We start from the raw sequence: 12,340 nt of genomic DNA on the forward strand, positions 1-12,340 counted from the left end.
CTCTTTTAGCATCCAACTCACATCTGATCTTAAAGCAAGAATGTATTGTCAGGGCTCCTGGGATCAGTCCATCTGAAAGGGGGTAGGGGTCACACCTACTATTCAATGGTTTGGTCCATCAGAAGATTCTAGAAATGTAAGGGCTCCACTTAGTCTACAGGATGTGTATTGTAGGTTATCTTCTGCTTAGGAAAACAATAGCCAAAGTTCCACTAGCTGTTGACACAAGCCTAAATTAGATTATGGTCCAGGTACATCACAAGACATTGCAAAGTATTGGGGGAAGGAGACATGGTTAATTTACAGCAAATGAATCAGAGGAAAGTTAAATGACCTATTATACAAAATACAGGACAGGGCAAGACTACAAATCATGACAATGTCTAGTGAGCTTGAGGTGCGGCAGGGAAGGGGATCCAGGCACTGAGGAGATAGGGCTGAGATATCCTGATGGATGTGGTTGATTTTTTCTAGGAAATAAGTGGCCAGATCCTCACCGCTGAGGTTGGTGATGGGGGCCTGTACTTTAGGTTTCCGGAGGGAGTTTAAGGTTTCAAAAAGTCGTCTTGGGTTGTTGGATAGTGAGGTGATGAGGGTGGTGAAGTAGGATTGTTTGGCCAGATGAAGGGCAGAGTTATAGGTTTTGAGCATGAACTTATAGTGGATGAAGTCTTCTGCTAAGAGAGATTTTCTCCACTGCCGCTCTGCACACCTCGAGCAGCGCTGAAGAAAGCGTGTTTGCGTTGTGTGCCAGGGCTGCCGTTGTCTGTGTCGGGTCTTTCTGCGTATAGAAGGTGCTGCTTCATCTAGGGCATTCTTCAGTGTATTATTGAAGTGTGACAATGCTATGTCTGGACAGGAGAGGGTGGAGATGGGGGCTAAAGATGTGTGGAGATTGTCCCTAAGCTGTTGGGTATTAATGGTACGTGTATTCCGATAAGTGTGGTAAGTGGGGGTGTTCCGGGTGAGGAGACAATTTTTGACAGAGAAGGAAAGAAGGTTGTGGTCCGAGAGCGGGAGGGGTGAATTAGTAAAGTCGTGCAGCGAGCCGGGACGGGAGAAAACCAGGTCCAGAGTATTCCCGTCCTCATGTGTAGGAGAATTAGTAAACTGTGAGAGGCCGAATGAAGAAGTTAGAGAAAGAAGATGAGAGGCAGACTGGGAGAGCGGATCATTGATGGGGATGTTAAAGCCTCAAATGATGAGGGTGGGGATGTCACAGGATAGAAAGTGAGTAAGCCAGGTGGTGAATTGGTCTAGAAACTGGCGGGAGGAGCCTGGAGGGCGATAAACGACCGCCACTCGTAAGGAGAAGGGCTTAAAGAGTCTGACGGCGTGGACTTCAAAGGAAGGAAATGTAAGTGAGGGAACCGGGGGGATGACCTGGAAAGCACATTGTGATGAAAGGAGCAAACCAACACCTCCACCCTGTCTGTTCTCAGGTCTGGGGGTATGTGAAAATTTTAGCCCACCAAACGAGAGAGCGGCAGCAGCGGTGGTGTCAGAATGCTGGATCCAGGTTTCTGTAATAGCCAGAAGGTTAAGGGAATTAGAGAGAAAAAGATCGTGAATGTAAGTCAGTTTGTTACACACAGACCGTGCATTCCAGAGAGCACATTGGAAAGTGAGAGGAGAAGGCATGCACTGAATGTTAATAAGATTAGCAGGGTTTCTATATGCAGATGGAGGAGAGTAACGTATGCTGGTGGAGGGAGGCCCAGGGTTGGGGGAGATGTCACCTGCAACTATTAAAAGGAGAAAAAACAGAAAAAGCAGGTGGTGGGATGATTTGTATGAACGTTTTGAGTGCTGCATGGTGGTTTTGGATGGTTTGGTGTGGGTAAGAAATGTCAATAGAGCCTCAGAGTTATACTTGGGTGAGGGGAAAAGGGAGGGGTGGATATGCAGAGAGTGCACAGAATGTGTAAAAGGGCAGGCGAGTTGTTAGAAAGCAGAGGTGAAGACAAAAAAGCAGCAGTTTGATATGATCAATGCATATGTAGTACGAGTGACCAAGAAGCATGCGTGCATGAAAAACTTATGCACCTTACCTGTCTCCTGCCCTGTCCAACTGCATTGTCTAACTGCAAAACACTTGATCCCGTTGCACTTAATATCTGTTGCACGCGTGAGCCCGCACGCGTGCTATCCCAACCAGAGCTAAATATATATGAAATGAAATGTCTGCTAGCTTCAGCCACCAAAAGGCCACAATCAGTAATTAACCAATTAGCACAAGGCCAGAGCAGGCATTACTATGCAGGGTAAATAACTAACGCTGGACAAGGCCATCAAACAGAGAAAGGGAAAAAAAACCTTTCTACACTTCAAAGCAGAAACCAAATAGTTAAAAAAAAAAAAAATATTAAAGACCCACCACAGGAGTGATGGAATGAAATACCATAAAAATATCTGGCAATATATGATGCAGTTCACACTTGTCAGACAGCATACATGGATGATGGAATTAAATACCATAAAAATATCTGGCAATATATGATGCAGTTCACACTTGTCAGACAGCATACATGGATGATGGAATGAAATACCTGTGTGAAGAAGAGAAGAGAGGAACATCAGCTTCAATGCATTGTCTAACTGCAAAACACTTGATCCCGTTGCACTTAATATCTGTTGCACGCGTGAGCCCGAACTATGCGCCTTTTCTAGATAATCGCTACTAATTTGGGGTTTTGCCAAGGACCCTCTTAATTAACTCTTTGATTAAGTGAATCGTGGCTGGTGGCAGCGTGGTTGTTATGCCGCGCTCACCAGGAGGCGGGGCTTCGGCCCCGACGTCACTCCCTCCGGTATGGCAGTCCCTCGGGGGTCCCCGTCGGGTGCGCACGCGCAGCTCTCGTCCCCGGGTCTCCTCCATGTCACGTTTGCGCTTGCTGTATAGGGCTCGGTCCTCTCTATGGTAATGGAGGACCCGACCCAGAACCTGTAGTAGTCATGTGCTTTCTGGCTAGGTCCTGACCCGGAACCAGTAGTAGTCATGTGCTATATCAGACGACCTCCCCCTAGGGGAGGTGCCTGATTATTGTTGTGCTTCCTGGCTGGGTCAGCTGTGTCCCAGCCTGGCTGTGCGCTGTTCTCAGGTCCTCTGCTCTGTCTGCTATTCTGTGGTGCTCCTAGCACTTGCTCTGAACCCGTTGCTTCATGCTCAGTTGTGCCTCCTGGCACATCCTCTCGTATCCTGTCCCTTGTTTCTTGCTCAGTCGTGCCTCCTGGCATTCACTATATTTCTGTGTTCTGTTACACCTCCTTGCACGACTGCCGTCTCATTCTGTACCGTCGTGCTCCTTGCACGCGTCCTGCTTTGTTTACCTCCGGATGTGTTACTCGCTACACGCCTTATGTGCCCACGTGTACCCGTCTTGCACTATCCTGTATTCAGCGCACTCCCGTGTATTCTCCTGTGTTCCCTAGTATCCTGCACCCTCCGTCACACAGTCTCGTTATCTCCTGTGAGCCGGCCGCCTGGTGCCAGCAGTCGTGGTATCGTATCCCCTGGGGCTTGCTCCTGACACTCCCTGTATAGGGGGTGGTCCTCACTAGGCTAGCTCGCCCTGGGAGGGTTGGTGCCGTGACCCAGAGGGTCCACTCCAGGAGTCTCTAACACTCTAACAGTATAATCAGGCCATGGACCCCGCTGGTACTGCGGCTTCCGTCCAAAAGGAGCTGACGTTCCTCCGGGAAAACCAGATTAGGATTATGGCATTCTCAAGTCCATGGAGTTCTTTTTATCTGCCTCTCAGTCCTCTGAGCCTGGGAATGCTGCCCAGTTGGCTAGTCTCCAGCAGGAACTTGCGCAGCAACGCGACTCCCAGGCTCAGATTCTCAACTATATAGCGTCGGTAGATAATCGGCTCCTTTCCATACAATCTGCCCAGGCCATGCTTCCACACTCGCTTCCACGCCTATGCAAGCCACCCCGGTATAGTGGTGACCCTGTGTTGTGTCGCGGGTTCTTGAACCAGTGTCGTTTGCATTTTGAGTTTTTGCCGCGGCATTATCCCACCGATCGTGCTAAAATAGCATTTATAGTTTCTCACTTAGAGGGTAAGCCGCTTGCGTGGGTGAATCCCCTTTGGGAGCGTGATGACCCGCTCGTCGCTCAGCTTTCCATCTTTTTGGACACTTTCCGTAAGGTGTTCGACGAGCCGGGTCGCCTTGCTTCCACCACCGAGTCCCTCTTTAATCTTCGTCAAGGTTCTCTGTCGGATGGACAATACGCAATATGTTTTCGCACTTTGTCCTCTGAGCTAGGTTGGAATAATGATGCCCTTGTAGGGGCCTTTTGGCGTGGTCTGTCCGGTCGGATCAAAGACGAACTGGCGGGCCGAGATACCCCTACCAATTTGGAGGATCTTATCTCTCTCGCGACACGCATTGATTTGCGCTTCCAGGAGCGCACCCGCTAGTCAGCCACAGAGAGAGGGTCCTCTCGCCACTCTTCGTCCACTCGCAGTTTTTCTCAGCCGTTACCCGAGTTATTTTCGGCAGATCCGGTACCTGAGCCTATGCAGGTGGATCGCCTCCAGATAGCTCAACGACGTCGTGTGAAGAGGCAGGCACAAGGTCTCTGTTTCTATTGTGGGGATGCTTCCCATTTTCTACGTTCATGTCCCAAGAGACCGGAGAAGTGTCTCCGCCTGGGACTGTTAAGTGAGGTCTCCTCAAGTGTATGCGATTCCTCTCTACCCTTGACTGTGCCTGTTTCCCTGAATTTTGGTTTCGAGACTTTTACTGTGAAAGCTATTGTGGACTCTGGCGCAGTGGGTAACTTTATTAGTCTCGAGGCAGTTAAGAAGTTTCGTATTCCTGTCAGATCCCTGGAGTCTCCTAGGTCAGTAGTTCCAGTCGACGGTAAGCCCTTGCAGGACACCGTTAACCAGGTCACTGAGGAAGTTGAGTTGCAGATTGGCACATATCATCGGGAGCGGATCTCCTTCCACGTATTGCCGACTTTGCCTCATACCCTTCTTCTTGGCCTTCCTTGGTTACGTACTCATGGGCCGACCCTGGACTGGCAATCCGGTGACATACTCCGTTGGGGACTGTCCTGTCAAAAGAGTTGCCTGCTGTTCGTTCATCTGAAGAAACCTGCTTGCTCGTCTTCGATGGTTACAGGTCCGCCGTCCGCCATCCGGTCTGTGACTTGTGACTTTGTCGAGAAGGAGGCTGAGAGTCAGTCTCCACATCCATCAAGCAACCGGTCTGTGACTTGTGACATTATCAACAGGGGGGCTGAGAGTCAGTCTCCACCTCCATCAAGTGACCGGCCCAAGGTAATTACCGTGGCTTCCGTCAAGTTGACGCCCCAGCGCCCAGGGGAGACCTTTGTGTCTAAAGGTAACCGTAAAGGTGTGTTATCCTGGGGACATTCTTCTCCGGCTGCCGGCCATGTTGGTGCCAAGAGGACACTCTCCCGTTTATCCCACGATTACTGGTGGCCGTCTATTGCTCTGGACGTCAAAGACTTCGTGGCTGCTTGTCCATCGTGTGCCAAGAGACTTCCCAAGCAACCATCCTCCGACAGCTCGCCTCTTAAGGATGAATTGACTTCCAATGACTGCACCACCGCTTCGGTCTCCGAGCATGTCAATGTGCCTCTGCCGGTTCGACGTGTCTCGGGAATACCTGCCTCCGACTCTCTGTCCGTGGAGTTCTCCAGGGTATGGCAGGAGACCAAATTTTCTCGTATTGAGACTCTGGATCTGATTGGTCCTCATGCAGTTAGGAAGTGTCTGGATCCCGCTCCTAGTGTCAAAGTGCTATTTTCCAGTTCTAGAGAGAGGGGGCTTAAAGGAGGGGGTACCGTTATGCCGCGCTCACCAGGAGGCGGGGCTTCGGCCCCGACGTCACTCCCTCCGGTACGGCGGTCCCTTAGGGGTCCCCGTCGGGTGCGCACGCGCAGCTCTCGTCCCCGGGTCTCCTCCTCCATGTCACGTTTGCGCTTGCGCGCTCCTGTCAGTGCTGTATAGGGCTCGGTCCTCTCTATGGTAATGGAGGACCCGACCCGGAACCTGTAGTGGTCATGTGCTTTCTGGCTAGGTCCTGACCCGGAACCAGTAGTAGTTATGTGCTATATCAGACAACCTCCCCCTAGGGGAGGTGCCTGATTATTGTTGTGCTTCCTGGCTGGGTCAGCTGTGTCCCAGCCTGGCTGTGCGCTGTTCTCAGGTCCTCTGCTCTGTCTGCTATTCTGTGGTGCTCCTAGCACTTGCTCTGAACCCTTGTTGCTTCATGCTCAGTTGTGCCTCCTGGCACATCCTCTCGTATCCTGTCCCTTGTTTCTTGCTCAGTCGTGCCTCCTGGCATTCACTCTATTTCTGTGTTCTGTTGCACCTCCTTGCACGACTGCTGTCTCATTCTGTACCCTGTCGTGCTCCTTGCACGCGTCCTGCTTTGTTTACCTCTGGATGTGTTACTCGCTACACGCCTTATGTGCCCACGTGTACCCGTCTTGCACTATCCTGTGTTCAGCGCACTCCCGTGTATTCTCCTGTGTTCCCTAGTATCCTGCACCCTCCAGTCACACAGTCTCGTTATCTCCTGTGAGCCGGCCGCCTGGTGCCAGCAGTCGTGGTATCGTATCCCCTGGGGCTTGCTCCTGACACTCCCTGTATAGGGGGTGGTCCTCACTAGGCTAGCTCGCCCTGGGAGGGTTGGTGCCGCGACCCAGAGGGTCCACTCCAGGAGTCGCTAACACTCTAACAGTGGTGTGTGCGGTTGGTTAGGCTAGTTGGCAGTACGTAAGGGTCTTATATTGCTGATTGAGGGGCTGAGGCCCAAAGCATTGATAAAACCCTTACTGCAGTAGTCTAATTGCCCGTGCACAACAAGCAGCGCATCCGGTGACTAATTATCCTAGGTGCAGTTCCCTGACTGACCTGAGGGTAAGGGCGCGCCGGAGAGCTGCGAGTTCCAAAGTGGAACTGAGAAAGTGGGATATCCATAAATCCCCGCAGTTCTTGGAAGGTTGTTAGCAGTGGTGGGGCATCCAAAATAACCCCCCTGCGGTAAATTCTTAGAGCGAGATTAGCTTGCTGTATATTTCTGTCACATGGTACCAGTGGTGGGATAACTAAGATAAGCCCCCACTGTGCCTGTGATAGCCGTGTGCCGGCAGTGCGTCGCATCCCTCCGTCCGCTGACATACCCGTGTCAGTGGTGGTGTGACGCCCCTGAGGCTCAGTCGAAACAGAGGTCCTGCACCTTCCTCTCTCCTAAGGTGTGGTGCCCCACCATCCAGGTAAGTTGGAGGCTCCTGACCACGCTCCAACACTCGCATCCCACACAATAGAGTAGTTCAGCATAACCACATTGCGGCTCTTTGCTTAGAGAGAAGCAGAGCACCTTTGGTGGTTACCTGCTTGGAACACTAGACGTGCTGGAAGGTGGGTGGAGTTCAGAATATATATATGAGCGGGATGGTTTAGGATGACGGGTCAGTCTGACAGGAGGTCAGTGAGGAAGGAAGCCACTCGGGAGGAGTGGGGATCCCTGGAAGAAGGGATGGAGGAAGGAGTGCTGCAGCTACCTCAGTGACCTGAGCCAGCTGGCGTGGGAAAGGAAAGGAAAGGAAAGAAGGAGAAGGACGTTGACCTGAAGTCTGAGCTTCCATAGAAGGGAAAGGACAAGTACGGAATGTAGGAGTAAAAGGGAACACAAAGGACATGGGTTAGAGGAAGAACCCTGCCTAGAAGTTCTAAGCGCAAGGCCGGGGCCCGGTCCCCGAGGTTGTATGAACACTAATGGTTCTGCAGCAGACACCGGTGGAGTAGTGGGCTGTAAATGCACTACTCCCATCTAAGACTTGAGGGCACAACAGCAATACGGATAGAGAGCCGGGACTTAGGAGTAGAGAGTCCCCGAAGCAGGCTACAGCTGTCTGCCATGCAAGTAGAGCTCTTGGGAACATCTGTCAGGAGGAACTCCAGTGTTATGAATGAGTCACCGAGGAGGAAAAAACAAAAAGCAAGCTAAGCCCAGAAAACCGGAGAGGTTGGTAACTAGCAGATTGCAGACCCCTGATCCTATCCACAACTAGCAGTAGCTGTGGAGCGTGCCTACGGTGGTCCTAGATGCCTCGTCACGGCCGGAGAACTAAATAAGCCTAAAGAAAGAAAGGGAAAATCTAAACTGCCCCAGAGCAGACCCCAAAAAAGACAGCCCCCAACATGTATTGTCGGTGAAACAAGATGAAAACACAGACACAGGTAGAACGATAGGCTGAGCAAACGATGGGGCCCTCGCCAACTAGAAAGGACAGGAAAGAAAAGCTGCTGTCTGCAATCACGCAAAAAACCCTGCCAAAAAGAATGTCCAACACGTCTGATAGAAAAAGGCCCTGAAGTCGCTAGACTTCAAATCACTATATCAGCACTCAGGTATATTCTGAAGACAGAGCAAAGAGATCAACTGTTCAGAGACAAAACGGGGATTCAGTCCAGTGCCAGCCAGGGCTGACTGAACACAAAAACTAAGTAAACCAGACAAAAACTCATATGAACAATAGCAGAGAAAACTTAGCTTTAGGAAGGCAGGAACCAAACTGGAAACCAGAAGCCACAGTCAGGAAAAATCACCAGCAAGAAACTAGGGAGTCGGCTGCCTTAAATCTAATCAGAAACTCCTGATGTCCAATCGCAGTCCTCTTCCTCAGGTGGCCGGTCTCTGCCATTTAGATCAGCTTCATTACCTCCCTTTACCAACAGAGGGAGTCCAGATAGAGAACTCACTACTCCTCTGTCAGCACAGCCAGCTCCATAACCCTCACCAGAAGCCAGAGGCAAACCCGAAATGAGCTCACAACACTCCAGTGTAACACGGTACTGGAGATCTTCACACCGAAATGCGCTATAGAGGAGACGTTCAGGAAAGGCACATAAGTTGGCGGTGTGTGGAAGGGAGCTTTCCATCTTGCCTGGCGGTTGACTGAGTCCCTGACCCAGAGGACACGGCACAGAAGAGGGCACTACAGACTGAGTAAAGCTTTGGAACTACATGCCCTGGTGTCCTCCATTCCTTCCTGCGTCCGTCCGCCTGACACTGCTACATCCCCTGCGCCAGGCACTACATCACCTAAGTGTCTCCACATCTACACTGCCCTGGGACAACAGCCCTGCCTGTGGAGGGCTATACCATCATTGCTGCACCACACCATCTGTCCCGGAGGATCTGCATGCAGCATCGGCTTAACACCTCCCTTGCCAAACACCACAGGTGGCGTCACGAACTATTCATCTAACTACATTCCACCATTCACATCTTCCTATTACTTGGGAGCCCAGGGCCACGGTCCGGGTCACTGCTGCTGTGACACGTCCCACTGATACCGGCCCGGTACCGAGTACCCCACGGCCCTGGGAGGGCAACCCAGTGGGATCGTGACATATTGGTGGAACAGGGTGCTGTGCTTTCGTTCGTCACAATTTGGTGGTAGCGGTGGGATGCGCTGGGCGTTCCTTTCATCACAACATTATATACATCAGGGTGACAGTGTGACTACACTACACATTACAGTTGTGGCCAAAAGTATTGACACCCCTGCAATTCTGTCAGATAATACTCAGTTTCTTCCTGAAAATGATTGCAAACACAAATTCTTTGGTATTATGATCTTCATTTAATTTGTCTTAAATGAAAAAACACAAGAGAATGAAGCAAAAAGCAAAACATTGATCATTTCACACAAAAGTCCAAAAATGGGCCAGACAAAAGTATTGGCACCCTCAGCCTAATACTTGGTTGCACAACCTTTAGCCAAAATAACTGCGACCAACCGCTTCCAGTAACCATCAATGAGTTTCTTACAATGCTCTGCTGGAATTTTAGACCATTCTTCTTTGGCAAACTGCTCCAGGTCCCTTATATTTGAAGGGTGCCTTCCCCAAACTGCCATTTTTAGATCTCTCCACAGGTGTTCTATGGGATTCAGGTCTGGACTCATTGCTGGCCACCTTAGATGTCTCCAGTGCTTCCTCTCAAACCATTTTCTAGTGCTTTTTGAAGTGTGTTTTGGGTCATTGTCCTGCTGGAAGACCCATGACCTCTGAGCGAGACCCAGCTTTCTCACACTGGGCCCTGTCATGATCCAAGGTGGATCTGACAAGTAAATGGACAAAGTGAACTTTTTTCCCTTTGGCTTGGTGCCAAAGTGGGTTGATTGCCCCCGGTGGCCATTAGAATTATTACACGTGGTGTCGTTTGTTCTAAGTTGCCCCGGTGGTGGTGAGTGGTATTACACTTTAGTTTTAATGTGCACGTATTATAAAACAGGTGTGATGCTCTATAAAAGTTTCAGGTGTGTTTGTTCACTGTTGGTGATAGTCATTCAAAAGGAAGCATGTGTGATGAAGGAGCTGAATGAGAGTCCTGGGCAGCCCAGCCAGAGGGGTTGAGTCAGCTATGGAGTCTGCAGGGAGTGCTGGCATGACGTGGTGGAGTTCAACAATGGTGTCTGGAAGAAGGGCTGGCATAGCGTGGTGGAGTTGCAGTTTATGGTGTCGGCTGGAAGTGCTTGCATGGCTTGGTGGAGTGGCGACTATGGTGAGAGTTGCACTCAGCACGCTGGACTTGGTTGCTGAAAACTGGACTCAAGCATGCTGGACTTTTTGGCAGAAGCTGGACTTATCTTTGGGACTGTCTACTGGGCAGCTGCAGCTGGTGTCGGACTCTGCTCCAAGGCTGCACTATGATGATGGATCCGGTTATGGTGATGGATCCGGGTGAAGATGCACGCAGGTGGTGGGCTCTGTTGCTAGGAGCGTATGCAACAGAGCAAAGCTAAGTGGTGTTCCCCCTGTATTGTCATTTTCCCTTATGTGTGTTTAGTGCAATGGTAGGATTAGTTTCCGCACCGACCAATTCCCTAGTGAGGGTTTAGGTGCAGGGCGAGTCAGGGTTTGAGGTACGCGTGCTTCGCCCGGTGCGGAACCGGCATAGGGAACTTTACGAGTGCAGGGACACTGGCTCAGGGGAGTACAGGAGGTCTCCACGTCCCTATTCCCCATCGCAGGGCCCACTGTTGTGAGTTCATTTTTCCCTTCACCATTGAGGTCTGATGAACTCCCTCCTCTGGTGAAGGAAGGTAGTGAGGCTGATTACCAAACACATGGGCAGCTAGATGATGACTGGGTGGCTGGAATTGAGGACTGGATATAAGGCTGCCGACACCCTTCTTCCTGGCTGGTGATTTTCCTGCTGGATTCTTGGAGACCAGTCTGATTCCTGCATCTCAAAGCTAAGTCTTCTGCTCTTCTTTGTACTCTTAAGTTTTGTTTTTCCTTTTTTTTTTTTTTGGGAGTCACCGAAGGAGGAAAAAACAAAATACCAGCTAAGTCCAGAAAAAACAGAGAGGTTGGCAGCTATCGGATTGCAGACCCCTGACCCTATCCACAACTAGCAGTAGCCGTGGGGGGTTCCTACGGTGCCCTAGAACCCTCGATCACAGCCGGAGAACTAAATAGCCTAAAGACAGAAAGGGAAATCTAAACTGCCCCAGAGCAGACCCCAAAGCAATAGGTAGCCCCCAACATATAATGACGGTGAAGCAAGATGAAAACACTAACACAGATAGAAAGATAGGTTGAGCAAATGATGGGGCCCAAGCTAACTACATAGGACAGGATAGGAAAGCTGCTGTCTGCCATCCGCAAAAACCCTATCAAAATGAGCCAACCGACTGATAGGAAAAACAGGCCCTGAAGTCGCTAGGCTTCAAAAGACTATATCAGCACTCAGGTATATTCTGAAGACAGAGCAAAATATCAACAGATCAGAGACAAAAATGGAGTTCAGCTCACCCCCGGCCGGGGATGGCAGAACTCCCAAAAAAAAAACAAGGAAAAACCAAAAACAAAACTGAAGAGTACAAAGAAGAGCAGAAAACTTAGCTTTCAGATGCAGGAATCAGACTGGTCTCCAAGAATCCAGCAGGAAAATCACCAGCCAGGAAGAAGGGCGTCGGCAGCCTTATATCCAGTCCTCAATTCCAGCCACCCAGTCATCATCTAGCTGCCCATGTGTTTGGTAATCAGCCTCACTACCTTCCTTCACCAGAGGGGGGTGTTCACCAGACCTCAATGGTGAAGGGAAAAATGAACTCACAACAGCCCACCATTGATATTGTTACCCAGGTTTCCCCTTTATTGTTTAAATTCGCCTTACTGGAGGCGGGGTTTCCAGACTACTGTATATATAACGTGTATTACCTAAATTCGCCAGGTGGAGGTGGTGTATCCAGCTGAACGTTTTATTATTTAAATTCGCCCTACTGGAGGCGGTGTATCCAGGGTCACGCGTGTCATGGGTTCGCCTTGCGGTACTC

Source organism: Dendrobates tinctorius, unplaced genomic scaffold, assembly GCF_039654945.1.
Source record: "Dendrobates tinctorius isolate UK_male_01 unplaced genomic scaffold, ASM3965494v1 ptg000001l, whole genome shotgun sequence".
Classification (NCBI taxonomy): domain Eukaryota; kingdom Metazoa; phylum Chordata; class Amphibia; order Anura; family Dendrobatidae; genus Dendrobates; species Dendrobates tinctorius.